The following is an 11990-nucleotide window of genomic DNA, read 5'->3' on the forward strand; positions in this document are numbered from 1 at the left end:
GATCCCACATGCACAGCTGAACCTGCTTTGTGCTCCTGGACCTTCCCTCCAGCAGCTCCTTCCCCTGCTGGGCTGGGGGTGGAGGAGGGCTAGGGAGCCTCAACTCCAAGGGCGCTTGTCCCAGGGCAGGCAAGGGGAAGGCAGAGGTCTGGTGGAGAGGCCAACGTGGCCACAGATAGAAATCGAAATGCTCTAGCCTTGGATTGGGGCCAAGGCAAATCTGCTTGTACTAGGTTGTCAGATTCCAGGGATGAGCAGTTTCCCAGGCTGTGGAAGGTGACCTATGGCTTGTCAGGAGAGTCAGAAGCAATTGCTAAGAGCAGTTGAGGAGAGTGAGGGGGACAAGGGAGAGTGCCAGATTCGCTGGGAGAGCTTGGCTCTCCTTGCTTTAGAAGGCAGTGTATGGAGGACGTCCCTGAAGACAGGAAAGGAGTTTCTAGATCAGAGGGCATGTTGCAGGGCTGCTGGAATCAGCACTTTCCAAGTACCACCCCCTCCCCGCCACCCCCACCCGTTTCTCCCACGCTCTCCTGCTCTGTGGTCGGGGCTCTGGTGGGCAGCATTTCCTGGCCGAGAACCGGGGGAGAGAAGAGGTCAGCCCTGGGAAGAGCATTGCCTGGGCGCAAGGCAGCCCATGGGTGGCGGTTTTCTCTCTTGCCTCTCTTTTGCCTGTTCCTGCCCTTCCTAGCCTAGTTCCTAACTTCTCCAGAAGGTGCTGAAATGGGAAAGTTGACAGAGAAGCAAGTAGGATATGCTTGGCAAGGGTAGGAACTGTGTTAGAGTTATTTGGGTACTGTGTCCTTAAAAGTACCCCCTTTCTTGGGGTGCCTGGGTGGCTCAGTCTGTTGAGCGTCAGACTTCAGCTCAGGTCCTGATCTCAAGGTTCGTGAGTTCGAGCCCTGCATTGGTCTCTGTGCTGACAGCTCAGAACCTGGAACCTGCTTCAGATTCTGTGTCTCCCTCTCTCTCTGCCCCTCCCCTGGTCGTGCTCTCTCTCTCTCTCTCTCTCTCTCAAAATATAAATAAACATTGGGAAAAAATTAAAAATAAAAAATTACCCCCTTTCTTCCCAATGCAGCAGAAAAGAGACAAAGGTTGGGTAAACACTGGTCATTCCATAGCCTAAGCATCTGCCGGAAGCTCCGCTGGGGAGCGGGGAAGAGAAGTGGTGCACAGGCAGAGGAATCCCCAGCCCTCTCCCTACATCCATGAAGACGCAGATGTCTCTTGGCCCCACCATCTCCCACCAAAACGGGTGGTGCGTCCACAGCCTTTTCCCCACACTACTGCGGGATTAACTTTCTTAAACACAGCTCCGATCGTACCTCTTGATTTTAAACGTCTGATGACTCTATTGCTGGCCACGTTCAAGGAGTCTACCCCGAAACATCTGCTTCCTCTCCCAACATCTTTGACCCTTTGTCCGGAGTCACCCTTTGCTCTGTGTCTTCCTTGGATGTGCTCTGTATTTTCTCTCCTGAGCGCTTTGGCTCACACGTGTCCTTCTCCCGGGTCTCTCGAGACAGCCGAAGAAAGCGCGCGCCCCGCTCTGCGCATGCTTGGACGAATTTGCGCGCTGTGTGATTCCCGGTCCGCTCCCACCCGGGCCTCATGGAACCCATCGTGGGTCTGCTTGACGGTCACCCCACATCCGAGTGATTCAAAACGAGAACAGTAACCCGTCTCAAGAAGAGACTTCAAACTTCCCTTTTGAGTCAACTGGAAATTTGGACAAAACTTCTGTTGACATTATATCTGCCCCTTTCACTTTCGGTGCACGGAGACGCACTGACATTTCTGAAAGGATGTGGCTCTTCCTAGTGTGGCAAACGATACATTCATGCCTATACACTTACAGGCATGGTCTTTGTTCCTTGTCATGATCAAATGCTCTGTTTTCTTGATTCTCCAGCCAAAAGTAATCCCCTTTTCTTTTCAACTCTTTCAGCACTCCATTTTTTCTTGATTCAGTTAACAAACACGCAGACATTGTTATTCGACCAGGCACTGTTATTTGTACCGGGTGGTGGTGGTCAGCAGGACCAATTTATTGGTCAATAAATTACGATGAAAACCCCTGACTTCGTGGAGCTTGTATTATCTACAGGTAGACAGGCCCCAAACACAAAAAGCTAACGTGTATAGTATGTTACAGGTTGACAGGTCATGGAGAATAAAACAGGGATAGAGCTACGGAGTGTGGGAGGATGGTAAAGCTTTTATTTTATTTATTTATTTTTTTCAACGTTTATTTATTTATTTGGGACAGAGAGAGACAGAGCGTGAACGGGGAAGGGGCAGAGAGAGAGGGAGACACAGAATCGGAAATAGGCTCCAGGCTCCGAGCCATCAGCCCAGAGCCTGACACGGGGCTCGAACTCACGGACTGTGAGATCGTGACCTGGCTGAAGTCGGACGCTTAACCGACTGCGCCACCCAGGCGCCCCTGGTAAAGCTTTTAAATAAGAAGGTTTTGTAAACTAGACCTAAGCTGGTTTGTATCTGCTCAGTTCTCAGGTTCTTTTTGGCAGATGATGGTGGCCACAAAGAAGTCTGAGGTAGGTGACGGTTGGCCATTCCCCCACAATGTCACCATCAGGAAATCTCAAACCGGATTCTGCTGATCACATCTATTAGCCGAGCACTTGTTCGCAAAACAGGCCTGACAGCATTCATAAAACCTGTTCTGAATTCCCAGCGACCTTTCACGTTTCCAAGGTTCTCTGCCTTCCAGTTGGGACCATACACCACAGATTCTTCCCAACTGGTATCCGATGATGGGGCAGGGTAGGGAACAAGTGTCTCCTAGTGGTCACAGGTTACAAGCCTTACTGGATTCGTATGCCCTATTTACGTATCGTCATAGCAAACTGAGGGAGCCAGTCCGCAGAGGTGACTTTAATTTTACCTAAGAAAGGCAATTCTTCAATTTTACCATGTTGCTTAACAGGTTTGTAGTTTCTTTTTCTATTTTATTTTTTTTAATGTTTATTTATTATTGAGAGACAGAGAGAGACAGAGCGTGAGCATGGGAGGGGCAGAGAGAGAGGGAGACACAGAATCTGAAGCGGGCTCCAGGCTCTGAGCTGTCAGCACAGAGCCCGACGCGGGGCTCAAACTCACGGCCCGTGAGGTCACGACCTGAGCCGAAGTCAGACGCTTAACCGACTGAGCCACCTAGGCGCCCCAACAGGTTTGTAGTTTCACCAATAAAGACCTTTTTTTTACTTTTTAACTTACTGTTCTAGTTAACAGTGTTGGTCATTGCTTGAGATGGGGCAACAGAAACTCTTGGAGCACCTGCCGTGGAGTGTGGCCTTTGCCAGTGGAACGCCAGCTGAGCATCCCTGAACCGTGTGTTCTTGATCGCACGCGAACCGACCATCTCTAGAATTAAACTAACGGGCACATCTCTCATATGCCACTGACCATACTGAAGTATTTTAAAGTAAATTACAAGTGTCATAACTGGCGTTGAGGGAAGATCATTGGGAAAGTGGCCTGTGGAAAGACTTGAAGGTGGTGGAGGGGTGAGTGTACAGCTTTGGGACGCATTCAAGGCTGCGAGAGTAGTTAAGTCCGATATCCCTGAAGCAGAGAGTGCCTGACCTGTCTGAGGAACAGCAAGGAGCAAGGAAGCCAGTGTGGCTGGAGCCGAGTCAAGGAGGGAGGGAGAGAACAGTAGCGTATGGTGGCAGAAAGGTGACAGGGCCGCATCGCCCGGAGCCTTGCAGGCCATTGCGAGACGGGAGCCGCTGGAGAGTTCTGCGCAGAGCAGTGACGTGATCTGGCTCAGGTTTTCACGAGACCAATCAGGTCGTCTTCTTGAAATAAACTGATGGGGACGAAGGCCACAGCAAGGTGACCAGCCAGGGACCCATTGGAACAGGCCGGGCGAGACTGGCCAGAGCAGTGAGAAGTGGTTGGAGTCTATATATGCACTGAAGACAGAGCAACAGGGTTTGGTGACAAATCGGAGGTAGGGTGTGAGAGAAAGAAAGAACTGCAGGTAGACTCAAGGTGTTTGAGCTGAGAAGCCAGAAGGCTGGAGTTGACATTCACTGAGATGGCGGGACTGAGCGGGAAGGAGGTGTTGGGGAGGTAGATCAGGATTTCTGTTTAACAAGTTTGAAATGTGAGTGGAGATGCGGACTATTCAGCTGGACACAGGAACTTTACGTTCAAGAGAGAAGGATAGGCAGGTGTTCTCAAGTTGGAAGTAATCAACGGAGAGATGGTGCTTAAGGCCATCACTCTGGACAAGGGGGTCCAGGGAGTGAGGTAGAAAGTAGATAAAAAAGAGAAGAGGTCCCAGGATCAAACCCTAAGAGTCCAGCAGTAGGAAGTCAGGAAGATGAGGAGGACTTAGCCAAGTCTAAGAAGGAGCCACCAAGGAGACGGGAGGAACACTCCAAGATTGTGTGTCCGGGGAACTGGGGGAGGAAAGTGAGCAAGGAGGAGGCGGTGATCCATTGTGACGATGAGGACAGAGATCGGAGGTTTAACAACACGGAGGTCACCGGTGCCCTCGACGGGACTCCACCTTGGTTGAAATGGATGCAAGAGAGAACGGGACGGACGGACAAAGTTGAGGCAGTGAGTATAAAAACCACCCTTCCGATCAGTATTGCCGAAAAGAGCGAGCAAAGAATGGGAGGTAAGTCGCTTTAGGGTGCTCTTTACTTTAGGTCGATCCCATATTTCCCGGTCATCTAACGTGTGCCAGGCACGGGTGCCAAAGGAACGGAGCCGAACCCCTGGGAGCTACCACCAACAGCCACAGGCATCCTAGTGAAGGATCGCACCAGGCTCTCTGGGAACAGAAAGATGCGGAGACAGCTGCGAGGGGAGATCGGGGAAGTGACATCTGATCTGGCCTCGAAGCCAGGGTGGCGGTTGCCAGGGGAAGAGAGTCGGGGAAGAAAGCCGTGCTCAGCAGAAGGGAGAGTTGTCAGGACCTGAATCCAAGGTGCTTGGAAGGAGCACGGTGGGAGCCGAGTCTAGTGAGGTTGAGTAGGCCACGGGGCTGATGGCCTCGCGTGGAATTGGAACTTGTACTCGGTGGTCAGTGAGAGACGATGCTCTAATTTGCGTTTTGGTACGATGCCCCGGGGGAAGGGCAGCAGAGACACCGGTGAGAACTTTTTGCAACAGGCCAGGCAAGAAACGGCGGGGCCCCAAGTAGGGCGGATGCCTTGCGGAAGTTCAGGAGGGGAAGGATGCGGTGAAAGCCACAGGACCCAGTGACAGACTGAGACGGGGACCGGGGGGGGGCGGGGGGGGGAAGGGAGGCACGAGAGGGAGGCATGACTCAAAGGTTTCTGGCTCCAACGAAGTGAGATGGGTTGATTAATCTTTATGTCTCCACGCACGATAGAATCATGAAAAATCGTTCTTGGTTGTCTGAATTTAAATATGGAAACCCTAAAAGACAGTTTTGAAATTAGTTTGTAAGAAATCCACCCCCTCCCACACCCCAAAATGTCCTGGTTCACAGAGACTGTCGGCAGGGGTTCAGGGCAACTGGCCACCGGCCACCACGGGAGAGGCCGCGCCCGGAGCCGGGGCACTCACAGCCTCCGTGAGGAGCACAGAGAGCCTTGCCGAAGAACATTCCAGACTCACAGAATCCCATGGGCAACGTGTGATGCAAAGCGTTATCTTTCGAGGTTCAGATGAACGTACTCGGGGAGCTCAGAGAAGAGAAAGACCCTGACAAGACATCTAATTAGGCCCTGAAGGGTAGGAGGGGTTAGGAGAGATGTAATCATAATTACAAATATTTACCAAGCATCCGCCGCATGTCAGGCGCTGTTCTAGGTGCTATGGGAGCCCAGTTAATCCTCACAACAGGCCTAGGAGGTAGGTCCTGCAATGACCCCCTAGTTTACAGAGGAGGACGGTGAGGCACGCAGAGTTTGGGGCCCCGGGGAGGTTCCCGGGGAGGAACATGCTGCTTGGCAGAGCCAGGGTTGTGACTCCGGTGTCTGGCTCTGGATTCTTACCCTTGCCCCCCCCCACCCCATGGCTCCCAGGTGTGTACAAGTGGAGAACAAAGGTAGCTTAAGGCAGCTCGGGAGTGAGTTTGGGGTGCAGCGAACCCCCTCGCCTGGCCCAAGGGAGCCGTAATGGGCAAAGCCGGAGGTGATCTCTGCTGGGCTGCTGGGGGGTCGGGGGGGAGGCTTGGCAGGCAGCTCTCCTTAACCCCCACAGCTGGTTGCCAAGGGGGTACTTCTTGACCATAGAAGCCACCGGGGAGAAGCAGAAGGGGAGAAAGCCGAGAGCGGGCCGCAGTTGGGGACCGCAGTCACCGGACCCCCCAAACGCTAGAATGGTGGGGGTGAGGAAAGTGGGGTAAGCGCTAATGGGCGTAGCAAACAGGACAGTGGCAGGACGCCAGGCCTGCAAAAGGTGCCTCCTAAGAACAAGTGGGTCCAGGCCCCTTGGCATGGCTGGGGGCACTGGGGATGGGCCCCCTTTCAGCTCCTGAGGGGCCTGAGCGAAGGTGAGAGCTTGTCTCCCAAGCCGAGTGAACGAAGCTTCTTTCCGCAGCAGGTTTTTTCCCCTCCTTTTCATTACATCCTCTGGAGCTGAAGGAAGAAAAAAGCCCAAGAATAGTGCCATGTGGGAGAGCGCCCTGTGCAGGCCTTTGATCCCCGCTTCTGTCTTACATAACCGTCCTGTTCTCCTTCCGGCGCTTTTCGGCTGAGGCCTCCCGTGTGTCTGTCTGTGCGTTTCTGCCCTGAGCACCGGCCCAGAGGGGCCCCCCCGCCCGCGTCACGGCTCCTCCGTGCAAAGTTCCTGACTCATCCCAGCCCCGAGCACTGCACGGCAGCCTGCTGGCTGCCTGGCCCGGTCACTCGGCCGCCTCCAGTGGCCGGCCCCGAATGGCAGGACTGACTTTCTAGCTCCGCTCTGCAGACAGGCCCGGCCACAGACTAGTGGAGACCCCAGACTAGTTTCGCGAAGAAGGCAGAGCAGCAGCGTTGCCCATTCGTGGTACAAACTCTTCATGACTCCCGAATGGGCCAGGGGCTACCCTGGGTGGAGCAGGTGGAGCTGTGACCCGAACAGACAAGAAACTCTGCGCCCCAGGAATTCACATTCTGGTGCATGAGTGATTGAAGTTAGCCAGGTTCTTAAGAATTCGAGCCTTCGGCCGATGTTACCCTGATGGGCATTCCATCATCCTGTGTCCTGTGTCCCCACCACTGCCTCCTCCCCCAGCCGTGTCCCTCCTCCCGGTCCGGGTCACCGTGGGTGTTGGCACTGATTGCAGGGCGAGGCTAAGGTAATGTTCAGGTCTGTGGGCCCCTGCTACCCCGCGTAAGCTCCCGTCACGGCCCGGAAAAGGCACAGGCTTCCCGAGTGTCAGCTTTGGGGCGGAGACTTGAAGTCTTGTTCGGGCCAGATGGGGACAGAGGTGACTCACAAAGGCCATCCCAGAGATTGCTCAGAGAAAACTCCTACTCAATTGGAACGTCGGTTGGTCCAAAGTGGGGAACCTTGGAAACGTGCGTTTGTGAGCATAGCTTGGCTGGTGGATTTGGAGAAACATTGGAGAAAACATTCTGGAATCCATGATCTTCTCTTCTTCTGCTTATTCTTTGAGCTGCAAGCAGGGGGATGGTCACAGCATGCCACGATGCACCGTAATGTCACATCATCCGGAAAATGCCCTACGTTGTGTCCAGTAAGGACACAAAGCAGGCAGTAAGTGCAGTGGAACTGTACTGGGCATGCCACCTGCCCAATATTCTCTCTTTTGGCCACAGGGGCATGATATTCCTGTGGGGAAACATGCTTTCTCTCAACTTGGGTGGGCTTGTCAATCAAGCTGCCTGCCTTCAGTGGGCACAGCCACCAGGCTGGCCTATCAGACTATCTTTCTCTTGAGCAGACATGAGGTCAGCTGGCATGGATTTGTCTCAGTGGGCCTGTTGATAAGATTCTGCTGCTCGGATCCCAGATGGCTCTGATTCCTATCCTTTTCAAACTTGATTATTCAGTGCTGGAAGCTACCCTCTATCTGTCCAACACATTTGTTTTCTTGCTGAGATTATCCAGAGTTCTTTTCTGTCGCTGGCAACTTTAGACCCCTAAGTATTAAGAAAGCTAATCGGAGGCTTGTCCCCGGACCTGATCCTGCACAGGGAGAGGTTGACATAGAACCAGTGAGGCTGACAGGGACCTTGGAACCTGCTTTCCCCAGTGACAGAGAAGGCCTGGAGAGAGGAGGGTCCAGCTAGCCGAGCGACTTACCTGCACTGTGATGCCTGTAGAGTAGCTGGCCTGCCCCCACCCTTCTGCCGTGTGATCAGTGTTGCCATGAAGAAAATCCCTTCATATTTTGGACTGAAGTTTCCAGAATGTTCTCTTTACCTTGCCCGAGTCCAGAGGGGAAGGGAGGTGGTTCTTCTCAGTATTTGCCTGCATCTAGCCTGGCCTCTCAGGTCTGACTCCTTGTTAGGTCAGACTCCAACTTGGCTGTCTCCTTCCTGGCCTTTCCCCTTTCCTCCAGACCAGCTCAGCCAGGAGCCCTGGAGCTCCATCAGTGCTGGAGACAGAGTGTTCAGCAGAGAGGAAAGAACCAGAACTTTAAGCCTGCCAAACCCAGCGGCTACAGCTCAGCCACTCGTGGCAACGTGGCCAGCTTTTGCTCATGACTGCACCTCCAGTGGAGGCCCCGTGTGAGTGCTCAGAGTGGTGGCTCTCCAATGAGCCTGCTCCTGAGAACAGTGGGCTATGTTCTTCTGGATTGTCATAGCACCCCATCTCTGTACCTTCCTGAATGCTTCACTCATCATTTGGGGTTAAAAAAATTTTTTTTTACGTTGATTTATTTTTGAGAGGCAGAGAGAGACACAGCATGAGCGGGGGAGGGGCAGAGAGAGAGGGAGACCCGGAATCCGAAGCAGGCTCCAGGCTCCGAGCTGTCAGCACAGATCCTGATGCGGGGCTTGAACCCACGAACCGTGAGATCATGACCTGAGCCGAAGTCAGACACTTAACCAACTGAGCCACCCAGGCGCCCCATCATCATTTTGGTTTTAGAATCTGCTGCTCCAGAGGGTGTCAAACCCAGCTTGGAAGACCACCTAACAGCGACATTTTAAGAAGTTCCAAGTTCAAGATGGGAAGTTCGGCTAAATGAACCCTAAGATCCCTCCTAACACTGATTATTCTTTTTTTTTTTTTAAGTTTATTTATTTTTTGAGAGAGCGCTTGAGCAGGGGAGGGGCAGAGAGAGAGGGAGAGGGAATCCCAAGCAGTCTCCACACTGCTACCACGGAGTCCCATGCAGGGCTTTGAACCCACGAACCATGATGTCACGACCTGAGCTGAAATCATGAGTCAGATGCTTAACTGACTGAGCCACCCAGGCACCCCTATGGTTTGGTTATTCTATATCTATTTCTTGCCTTTGGACTTTTAAAGGATTTTTTATTGTAAATTTTTCAAGCATATGGTAAAGTACAGAAACAATACCGCAAACAACAAATACCTATGTAACTAACACCTAATGGTCAAATTTTAACTTTTTATTCTGGACACAAATAAACCCTGTGCAGACTTGTTTCTTCTTTTTAATTAAATATTTATTGAGATATAATCCACATATAATAAAGTACAGCGATTTGAAATGTACAGTGTGGTAAGTTTTGACCACTGCGTACTTCTGTGTAACCATCACCCCAGATAGGACAAGATATAGAATTTTCTCTCATGTGTCTTTTTCAGTCAATCCCCCCTGCCAGAGGCAACCACTGTCCTGATTTCTCTCACAATAGATTAGTTTTGCCTGTTCTAGAACTTTATATAAATAGAATCGTACAGAATGAACTCTTTTGTGCCCGGCTTCTTTTGCTCATCATAACGTGTTTGGGATTCTTCCATGATGTTGCAAATACCGGTAGTTCATTCCTTTTTATTTCTGAGTAATATTCCATTGGATGACGATACCACAGTTTCTCTATTCACCTGACAGTGGACCTTTGGATGGCATATTTACCCAAGATAAATGAAAACATATGTCTATAAAAAGAACTGTATAAATATATTCATAGCAGCTTTTCTCATAATGGTCCCAAACTGGAAACAACCCAAATGGGCATTCTATTTTTGTATGAGCATCTTCTCCCCTAGACAATGAGGACAGGATGCTTACCTAATTCATCTGTGCACCCCGACAGCATTTTGAACATATAGCAGCTGAATCCGGAAGTCTTTGCTGATTGGGTGAAAGGCAAAGGAGGATACAGAGTTCTTCAAGCTCGGTTCAAGAGGTGAGGTGTAAGGCAACTTTAGATCCCTAGGAGTAAGGCAGAAGGTTAGCCAGAAAAATGAGGGTGTTAGTTCCTACCAGAGCATCGGTGCTAACTAAGCACAGAGCCCGGCACAGGGCAAGTGTTCAGAACACATATGAATGAAGGAAAAGAAGTAAATAGGCTGTCAGGTCTTCTTGCCGTGGGCTCATCCTACCTTCTACATCACCCTTGCTACCCGGAAAGGTACAGCTTCCAGGCTACAGAGTCAAAGGAACGGTGTCAAATAGGGGAAACCAGTCCAGGGGAGGGCTCCAGAGATAAGGATGAGGGGGTTAAGAGTTTCCAGAGTAAAGTTAGAATCAGATTGAGTTCTTGCTCTTGTCCCCAGGCCCCCTTCCTTGTCTCTTTTATTCTTAGGTACCGGTAGGCTCAAGCACAGGACTCCTCCCTTCGGGGTCAAGAAATTCACCTGGAGAACCCCAGGGAAGCCCCCAGGTCTCAGAAGCACTGCCTCTCTCACTTCGACCGCTGCTTCAGGCTGACGCTTTCAGATCTTCATAAAGGCACCGAACAAAGCCAGATGATGGACAGCTGTTCAGTGGCCCAAGCCGGGGGCGCTGACCATTCAGCTCTTCAGGAAACCAGATGCTTGGCTGTGGCTTGGAAGCTGGTTTCACAAGGGGGTATAAAATGTGTTTCAGTGTATTTGTTACGATGCAGGGATAACTATATTTCCTTAGATGACAAGTATTAAAAACTTCAAGTCTTTCTCAGGCCGCAACTAAAGGTTTCAAGAGAAGTGTGGAGAAGAGAAGGTTTACTGGGAACTCTGCCCCAGTGTGACTCTTTTATCACAAGAGGATTAGTATAGGGGCACCTGGGTGGCTCAGTCTAAGCGGCCAACTTCGGCTCCGGTCATGATCTCACGGCTCATGAGTTCGAGCCCCGCCTCGGGCTCTGTGCTGACAGCTCGGAGCCTGGAGACTGCTTTGGATTCTGGGTCTCTGTCTCTCTCTGCCCCTCCCCTGCTCAGCTCTGTCTCTGTCTCCGTCTCTCTCTCTCTCAAAAATAAATAAACATTTAAAAAAAATTTTTTAAAGGATTAGTATAGAAGGATCTAGAGATTGTTATGTATGATGCCTCAACTCTAACACTTGGCCTGGAACCCACAGGCACCGAAGTTAAGTAAGTGGATTGGGGGTGGGGGTTGGGGAGGACACTAGGATTCCAAACTCCTTCATTCTTCTGGTTCTACAGCCGGCTGTTCATAGGACCTGAGGTAAGCCTGTTGGCCTCACCACTATAAACGCATTCGGGGGGAACGCTCACAGCAATCTCTTGCAATAAACACATGTGTTTGAAAAACCAAGACGAATGTTTTAAAGACCACGGCTCACTGTTCATTCCCACTGAGGTGACCTTCCTGCTCACAACGTTTTCTTTTTTTGGGTCCGATTCGGAAATGCTTTCAGTCAACTGTCAGTGCGGATGGAAACAAATCTGGAAGATTTTCTGCTTTCTATCCTTGTTGATAATACTCACAAACAAGGCCCCTACTGCCTTCACAGGATGGTGGACGGATAGGAAATTCTCATCCTTTCAGGTCTAAAAATAAGTATTTGTTGATAATCTGGACAATCTGATTGCTTGAAACAGCAGCAGCCTGTAGTCTTACCACATGAAAGAGAAGAGTGCATTTCCCTGGCCGGGCCCAGGGACACC

This window comes from Prionailurus bengalensis, chromosome B1 (assembly GCF_016509475.1).
Source record: "Prionailurus bengalensis isolate Pbe53 chromosome B1, Fcat_Pben_1.1_paternal_pri, whole genome shotgun sequence".
Classification (NCBI taxonomy): domain Eukaryota; kingdom Metazoa; phylum Chordata; class Mammalia; order Carnivora; family Felidae; genus Prionailurus; species Prionailurus bengalensis.